General features: G+C 41.4%; 1 pseudogene; it reads left to right on the top strand.

The window, feature by feature from the left end:
* The first annotated feature begins 4125 nt into the window (after positions 1-4125).
* LOC127679903 (60S ribosomal protein L22-like) lies at positions 4126-4483 on the top strand (annotated as a pseudogene).
* Positions 4484-9771: the final 5288 nt, after the last annotated feature.

Raw genomic sequence — 9771 nt, 5'->3', positions numbered from 1 at the left:
ATTTATTAGATGGGTGTAACCTGTTCCCTGTGGGCTAAGAATGATAATCACTCAAGTCAAATAGCTTTGACTATGTTAGGAAATCTGTATCCAAATAATTGTGACTACAATTCATTCCTTGGTACAGCAGAACTGTCAACTTTTAGCTTAGTTACTATGGAGGTAAAATCCTTTGGTTATATGAGGGACATGCATATGACATGATAGTGTACTTAAGCGACCCAAAAAACTTCACCAGAGAACTCCTACAGCTGATAAACAACTTCAGTAAAGTGGTTGGGTATAAAATTAACTCAAGCAAATCAGTAGCCTTCCTATACTCAAAGGATAAGCAGGCTGAGAAAGAAATTAGGGAAATGACACCTTTCACAATAGCTACAAATAATATAAAATATCTTGGTGTGACTCTAACCAAACAAGTTAAAGATATGTATGACAGGAACTTCAAGTCTTTGAAGAAAGAAATTAAAGAAGACCTCAGAAGATGGAAATATCTTACATCCTTTTGGATTGGCAGGATTATTATAGTAAAAATGGCCATCTTGCCAAAAGCAATCTACAGATTCAATGCAATCCTCATCAAAATCCCAACTCAATTCTTCATAGAGTTAAAAAGAGCAATTCTCAAATTCATCTGGAATAACAAAAAACCCAGGATAGCTAAAACTGTTCTCAACAGTAAAAGAACTTCTGGGGGAATCAGTATCCCCGACCTCAAGCAGTACTAACAGAGCAATAGTGTTAAAAACTGCATGTTATTGGTATAGTGACAGGCAGGTAGATCAATGGAATTAAATTGAAGACTCAGAAATAAACCCACACACCTATGGTCACTTGACCTTTGACAAAGGAGCTAAAATCACCCAGTGGAAAAAAGATAGCCTTTTCAACAAATGGTGCTGGTTCAACTGGAAGTCAGCATGAAGAAGAATGCAAATTGATCTATTCTTATCTCCTTGTACTAAGCTCAAGTCTAAGTGGATCAAGGACATCAACATAAAACCAGACACACTGAAACAACTGGAAAAGTAACTGGGGAAGAACCTTGAGCACATGGGCACAGAGGAAATTTTCCTGAACAGAACACCAATAGCTTATGCTCTAAAATCAAGAATGATAAATGGGACCTCATAAAATTACAAAGTTTCTGTAAGGCAAAGGACAATGTCAAAAGGACAAATCAGCAACCAACAAATTGGGAAAAGATCTTTACCAACCCTACATCTGACATAGGAATAATATCCAAGATATACAAAGAACTCAAGTAGGCAGACTCCAGAGAGACAAATAACCCTATTAAAAATGGGGTACAGAGCTAAACAAAGAATTTTCACTTGAGGAATATCGAATGGCTAAGAAGCACCTAAAGAAATGTCCAACATCCTTAGTCATCAGGGAAATGAAAATCAAAACAACCCTGAGATTTCAGCTCACACATGTCAGAATGGCTAAGATCAAAAACTCAGGAGAAAACAGGTGCTGATGAGGATGTGGAGAAAGAGGAACACTCCTCCACTGCTGGTGGGGGTGCAAGCTGGTACAACCACTCTGGAAATCAGTCTGGGGGTTCCTCAGAAAACTGGGCATGATACTATCAGAGGACCCTGAATACCACTCCTGGGCATATACTCAGTGGATTCCCCAGAATGTAATAAGGATACATGCTCCACTATGTTCATAGCAGCCCTATATGGCCACTTGATCCTTGACAAAGAGGCTGAAAACATCCAATGGAAAAAAGATAGCCTTTTCAACAAATGGTGCTGGCTCAACTGCAGGTCAGCATGCAGAAGAATGCGAATTGATCCATCCTTGTCTCCTTGTACTAAGCTCAAATCCAAATGGATCAAGGACCTCCACATAAAGCCAGACACTCTGAAGCTAATAGAAAAGAAACTGGGGAAGACCCTTGAGGACATCGGTACAGGGAGAAAGTTTCTGAACAGAACACCAATAGCATATGCTCTAAGATCAAGAATTGACAAATGGGACCTCATAACATTACAAAGTTTCTGTAAGGCAAAGGACACCATCAACAAGACAAATCGGCAACCAACAAATTGGGAAAAGATCTTCACCAATCCTACATCAGATAGAGGGCTAATATCCAATATATATAAAGAACTCAAGAAGTTAGACTCCAGAAAACCAAACAACCCTATTAAAAAATGGGGTACAGAGTTAAACAAAGAATACTCACCTGAAGAACTTCGGATGGCAGAGAAGCATCTTAAAAAATGCTCAACTTCATTAGTCATTAGGGAAATGCAAATCAAAACAACCCTGAGATTTCACTTTACACCAGTCAGAATGGCTAAGATTAATAATTCAGGAGACAGCAGGTGTTGGAGAGAGTGTGGAGAAAGAGGAACACTCCTCCACTGCTGGTGGGGTTGCAAATTGGTACAACCACTCTGGAAAGCAGTCTGGCGGTTCCTCCGAAAACTGGGCACCTCACTTCCAGAAGATCCTGCTATACCACTCCTGGGCATATACCCAGAGGATTCCCCTCCATGTAATAAGGATACATGCTCTACTATGTTCATAGCAGCCCTATTTATAATTGCCAGATGCTGGAAAGAACCCAGGTATCCCTCAACAGAAGAGTGGATGCAAAAAATGTGGTATATCTACACAACGGAGTACTATTCAGCCATTAGAAACAATGAATTCATGAAATTCTTAGGCAAATGGATGGAGCTAGAGAACATCATACTAAGTGAGGTAACCCAGACTCAAAAGGAGAATCATGGTATGCACTCACTAATAAGTGGATATTAACCTAGAAAACTAGAATACCCAAAACATAATCCACACATCAAATGAGGGACAAGAAGAAAGGAGGAGTGGCCCCTTGTCCTGGAAAGACTCAGTGAAGCAGTATTTGGCAAAACCAGAACGGGGAAGTGGGAAGAGGTGGGTGGGAGGACAGGGGAAGAGAAGGGGGCTTACGGGACTTTCGGGGAGTGGGGGGCTAGAAAAGGGGAAATCATTTGAAATGTAAATAAAAAATTATATCGAATAAAAAAAAAGAAAAAAATAATATAGCTAGAAGCTGGAAAGAACTCAGATATCCCTCAAGAGAGGAATGGATACAGAAAATGTGGTATATTTACACTATGGAATACTACTCAGCTAATAAATACAACGAATTCATACATTTCTTAGGCAAGTCGGTGGAACTGGATAATGCCATCCTGAGTGAGGTAATATAATCACAAGAGAACATACATGGTATGCACTCACTGATAAGTGGATATTAGTGCAGAATCTTGGAATCCCCATGAAACAATTCACATATCAAATGATGCCCAAAAAGAAGAAAGGAGAGGCCCCTGGTCCTGAAAAGCCTCAGTGCAGCAGTGTCGGGGAATACCAGGACAGGGAAGTGGGATGGGGGTGATTGGGGACCAGGGGGAGAGAAGAGGGCTTATGGGACTTTTGGGGATGGGGGATCCAGGAGAGGGGATATCATTTGAAATGTAAATAAAGAAGTTATCAAATTAAAAAAAGAAAAGCAGGATATACAGTCTTATTACAATTAAATCCAATGTTTAAAACTTGTTCTTATTTTGGGTTTGTAACACAGTAAGAGCCAAGATTTTAAGCTCTACTAAAAACAAAACAAGCCAACAAACAAAAGCACTTTATGTTTTTATGTCCATTTAATAACATGTCCATCATTTTTATGATTGGTATAAAATATATTTGCATTGAATATAATAAAAATAAAAAAAATGAAAATACTTCCATTGATAACCTAAAGAGAGAGAGAGAGAAACTGCCATCATGAAAATAGAATTATCAAGTTCATAATATGTTGGCCAAAATTCAGTCTCATCCTTAAAAATTTCAACTTAAGGGACCAGAAGGAACAGTGGTTATGCATAGTGGAAATGGGAATTCTCAGAATCTTTAATACCATAGCAGTATCTGCATCCTTTGGAAAGATGATGATTCTATTAATCTTTACTAGCTGTGGTCTTGGTCTTACTTAGAAATGCAATCATAAGGTAGATATAATCCAATATGACTCATGCATGTAAGATATTAATACACAGAAATGCTGTGAGAACATCATTTGAAAATTGTGGCAAAAATGACAAAAATCACTCCTTTGCTGCCATGTCACCATGAAAAAGCTTGTGTCAAAGTGGGGTGGGGGAAAAGCAGGTTTTGAAGATCACCCTTGATTGAGCTCACCCTGTAGAAGGTAGAATAATGGATGCTGCCAATTTGGAGAAGTTCTCCAAAAGAGAATCAAGGGCAATAAAAAGCTGGGAATATTGTTGGTGTGGTTGCAAACATCAAACATAACAAGAACAAGATTTCTGTTACTTTGTAGGTGCCTTTCTCCAAATGGTATTTGAAATATCTCACCAAAAAATGTTTGAAGAACATTCTCTGAGACTGGTTGTATGTTCTTGTAAACAGCAATTAGTGCTACTTCCAGATTAACCAGGATGAAGAAGAGGAGGAAGAGGAGGAGGTGGTGGAGGAGAAAGAGGAGGATTAAGAGACAGAGGTCTGGTATGCTTTACATTCATTCATAAGTAAAATTTAGAAACAAACAACAAATTTTAAAAGGTCATAACTAAGAGTTCAGAAATGCCAAAGATGGTCAGGTTTTGGTTATTTCCTCAATCTAGCAACCAAATACCTGAAACAACTTAAAAGGAGAAAGTTTGGTTCATGTCTTAGTCAATGTTCTACTGTTATGAAAAGACAGTAACTCTTAAAAAGAAATGCCACCTGTAGGGCAGCGTTGGCGGCGGCGGCGGCGGCAGCGGCGGTGGCGGCGGCGGCGGCAGTGCAGCAGTGGCTGGTCCAGCTGAAGGGCCATCAGCAGTGGAACCAAGGCGACTCAGGGTCCAGTTAGGCCCTGTGCCCACGACCATTGACCTTCGCTGACCAGCCGGGCGGCAAGCAGCTGCAGTTGTGCGGCGCCTTTCCTGCTCGGAAGCCACTTCAGAACTCTGCCTCCCACCAGTCAGGAGAGGTGCATCCATCTTGGTTCCGGACTCCAGGGATTGGACAGACTGAGGTACACAAACATAATCCAAGGCCAACCCGCGGTGGTCTGAGCCCGACGGGCGTTGGCCTGCACCCAGGCCCTGGGCTGGTCGGGGGGGGGGGGCCATCGGGATGCCAACCCAGCCAGGAGGTTTTTTGCCCAGGCCTGCACGCGCGCCGCCGCCATTTTGCCTGCAGGACGACAGAGAGCTCTGGCGGGCAGACCTGTAACAGGCATAGCCTGAGGCTAACAAAGCGGGGGTATAGGCCCCAAAAGGCACAGGACTGACCCCAAGAACTGGGCGGCTTGGTGGGCCATCTGTGAGTCAACCCGCCCAGGAGGTTGTTAGCACAGCAGACTCTCCCGGCGCTTTCAGGGAGTGTGGGCGCGCATGCCCACCATCCTAGTCACCTGGCTGACCCAATTAACAGTCATAGCCCTAGGGGAATTTTGCTCGGACCTTGGCCTCCCAGGCTTTTGCCTGGACTCAGGGACTGGGTGGCCAGGCTAACCTTGTGTGCGCAGCCCGGTTGGCGGATCGGCTGCCCAGCAGAATTAGCAGAACACAGGGGAGGTCACAGCAGCATACACCGTCGGCACTCCCTGGGGGTACACACAGGCTCCATCTGGTCCACAGACACAATCTGGGGCAAGGCCTCAGGCGGAAGCCCTCAGCTCTACTCCGCTTCCGGATCCAGATCAGCCTGGGCGGCAGCACCACATCTCCAAGTCCTGCAAGAGGCTAGCTGGGCTTCAGGGCGGCCAGCTGGGAGAAGTCAGTGTGCTCCAGTGAATCCAGCGGGCCCCAGCGGGAGCCTTCAGGTGCCTGCTTTGGGATCTGAACAGCCTGGGCAGCAGCACCCTGTCTACAAGCAGTGCAGGAGGTAAGCTGTGCACCAGAGGCCAACTGGGAAGGGGCAGCTTGCACTGGTGAGTCCACCACTGACAAGACAAACTAACACCAGTGAGAACTAGATGGCAAAAGGCAAACACAGGAATGTCACTAACAGAAATAAAGGCAATATGGCAACATCTGAACCCAATTCTCCTCTACCAACATGTCCTGGATACCCCATCACACCAGTAAAACAAGATTTGGATTTAAAATCACTGGTCATGATGCTGGTACAGGAACACATGAAGGACATACTTAAAGAAATTCAGGAGAAAATGGATCAAAAGTTAGAAGCCCTTGCAAGGGAAACACAAAAATCATTGAAAGAAATCCAGGAGAATACAAAAGCCAACAAGGAGGAAATGCAAAAAACACTTAAAGAAATACAGGAGAACTTTGGTCAACAGGCTGAGGTCATGAAAGACGAAACACAAAAATCTCTTAAAGAAATACAGGAGAACTTTGGTCAACAGGCTGAGGTCATGAAAGAGGAAACACAAAAATCTCTTAAAGAATTACAGGAAAGCACAAACAAGCAAGTGAAGGAGCTAAGCAAAACCATCCAGGATCTAAAATCAGAAGTAGAAACAAGTAAGAAAACTCAAAGGGAGACAACTTTGGAGATAGAAAGCCTTGGGAAGAAATCAGGGGACAGAGATGCAAATATCAACAACAGAATACAAGAGATAGAAGAAAGAATCTCAGATGCTGAAGATTCCATAGAAACCATGGACTCAACAGTTAAAGAAAATGCAAAATGCAAAAAGCTTGTAACCCAAAATATCCAGGAAATCCAGGACACAATGAGAAGACCAAACCTAAGGATTATAGGCATAGATGAGAGTGAAGATTTACAACTTAAAGGGCCAGCAAATATCTTCAATAAAATTATGGAAGAAAACTTCCCTAACCTAAAGAGAGAGATGCCCATGAATATACAAGAAGCCTACAGAACTCCAAACAGACTGGACCAGAACAGAAATACTTCCCGTCACATAATAATCAAAACACCAAATGTTCTAAACAAAGAAAGAATACTAAAGGCAGTAAGAGAAAAAGGCCAAGTAACATATAAAGGAAGACCTATCAGAATCACAGCAGACTTTTCACCTGAGACTATGAAGGCTAGAAGGTCCTGGGCAGATCTCATGCAGACTCTAAGGGAACACAAATGCCAACCAAAATTACTATATCCAGCAAAACTCTCAATCACCATAGATGGAGAAACTAAGATATTTCATGACAAAACCAAGTTTACCCAATATCTATCCACAAACCCAGCCCTAAAAAGGATAATAGGAGGACAACACCAATACAAGGAGGGAAACTTCACCCTGGAAAAAGCAAGATAGTAACCTTTCATCAAACCCAAAAGAAGTTAAGCATTCAAATTTAAAAAATAACGTCATAAATGATAGGAAGTAACAATCACTATTCCTTAATATCTCTTAACATCAATGGAATTAATGCCCCAATAAAAAGACACAGACTAACTGAATGGATACGTAAACAGGACCCTACATTTTGCTGCTTACAGGAAACACACCTCAGGGTCAAAGACAAACACTACCTTAGAGTAAAAGGCTGGAAGACAATTTTACAAGCAAATGGTCTCAGGAAACAAGCTGGAGTAGCCATTTTAATATCAGATAAAATTGAATTTCAACCCAAAGTCATCAAAAGAGACCCTGAGGGACATTTCTTGCTGGTCAAAGGAAAAATACAAAAAGAAGAACTGTCAATCCTGAACATCTATGCCCCAAATGCAAGGGCACCCTCTTTCGTAAAAGAAACTTTATTAAAACTAAAAGCACACATTGCACCTAACACAATAATTGTGGGTGACTTCAACACTGCACTTTCCTCAATGGACCGATCAGGAAAACAGAAACTAAACAGGGACACAATGAAACTAATTGAAGCCTTGGACCAATTAGATTTAACAGATATATATGGAACATTCTATCCTAAAACAAAAGAATATACCTTTTTCTCAGCACCTCATGGTACCTTCTCCAAAATCAACCATATAATTGGTCACAAGACAGACCTCAACAAATATAAGAAGATAGAACTAATCCCATGCCTCCTATCTGATCACTATGGAGTAAAAGTGGTCTTCAATAGCAACAGAAACAACAGAAAACCCACATACACGTGGAAACGGAACAATACTCTACTCAATGATACCTTGGTCAAGGAAGAAATGAAGAAAGAAATTAAAGACTTTTTAGAACACAATGAAAATGAAAACACAACATACCCAAATCTATGGGACACAATGAAAGCAGTCCTAAGAGGAAAACTCATAGCCCTGAGTGCCTCCAAAAAGAAAATGGAGAGAGCATACATTACCAGCTTAATGACACACCTGAAAGCCCTAGAACAAAAAGAAGCTATTTCGCCCAGGAGGAGTAGAAGGCAGGAAATCATCAAACTCAGGGCCGAAATCAATCAAGTAGAAACAAAGAGAACCATACAAAAAATCAACAATACCAGGAGCTGGTTCTTTGAGAAAATCAACAAGATAGATAAACCCTTAGCCAGACTGACCAAAGGGCACCGAGAAAGTATCCAAATTAACAAACTTAGAAATGAAAAGGGAGATATAACAACGGAAACTGAGGAAATCGAAAAAATCATCAGATCCTACTACAAGAGCCTGTACTCAACACAACTGGAGAATCTGGAGGAAATGGACAATTTCCTTGACAGATACCAAATACCAAAATTAAATCAGGACCAACTAGACCATCTAAACAGTCCCATAATGCCTAAAGAAATAGAAGGAGTCATAGAAAGTCTTCCAACCAAAAAAAGCACAGGACCAGATGGTTTCAGTGTAGAATTCTACCAGACCTTCAAAGAAGAGTTAACACCAATATTCTTCAAACTATTCCACAAAATAGAAACAGAAGGAACACTACCCAATTCCTTCTACGAAGCCACAATTACGCTGATACCAAAGCCACAAAAAGATCCAACAAAGAAAGAGAACTTCAGACCAATTTCCCTTATGAACATCGATGCAAAAATACTCAATAAAATTCTTGCCAACCGAATCCAAGAATACATCAAAACGATCATCCACCATGATCAAGTAGGCTTTATCCCGGGAATGCAGGGTTGGTTCAATATACGGAAATCCATCAATACAATCCACTACATAAACAAACTCAAAGAACAAAACCACATGGTCATTTCATTGGATGCTGAAAAAGCATTTGACAAAATTCAGCATCCTTTCATGCTTAAAGTCTTGGAGAGAACAGGAATTCAAGGCCCATACCTAAACATAGTAAAAGCAATATACAGCAAACCGGTAGCCAGCATCAAACTAAATGGAGAGAAACTTGAAGCAATCCCACTGAAATCAGGGACCAGGCAAGGCTGCCCCCTTTCTCCTTATCTTTTCAATATTGTACTTGAGGTACTAGCTCGGGCAATTCGACAACATAAGGAGGTCAAAGGGATACAAATTGGAAAGGAAGAAGTCAAACTATCATTATTTGCAGACGACATGATCGTCTACCTAAGTGACCCAAAGAACTCCACTAGAGAGCTCCTACAGCTGATAAACAACTTCAGCAAAGTGGCAGGTTATAAAATCAACTCAAGCATATCAGTGGCCTTCCTATACTCAAAGGATAAGCAGGCTGAGAAAGAAATTAGGGAAATGACCCCCTTCACAATAGCCACAAACAGTATAAAGTATCTTGGGGTGACTCTTACCAAACATGTGAAAGATCTGTATGACAAGAACTTCAAGACTCTGAAGAAGGAAATGGAAGAAGACCTCAAAAAATGGGAAAACCTCCCATGCTCATGGATCGGTAGAATCAATATAGTTAAAATGGCCATT

The sequence above is a fragment of the Apodemus sylvaticus genome, chromosome 3 (genome assembly GCF_947179515.1).
Source record: "Apodemus sylvaticus chromosome 3, mApoSyl1.1, whole genome shotgun sequence".
NCBI lineage: Eukaryota > Metazoa > Chordata > Mammalia > Rodentia > Muridae > Apodemus > Apodemus sylvaticus.
The sequence above is the reverse complement of the archived record's forward strand: the minus strand, read 5'-3'. Positions and strand labels throughout refer to the sequence as shown.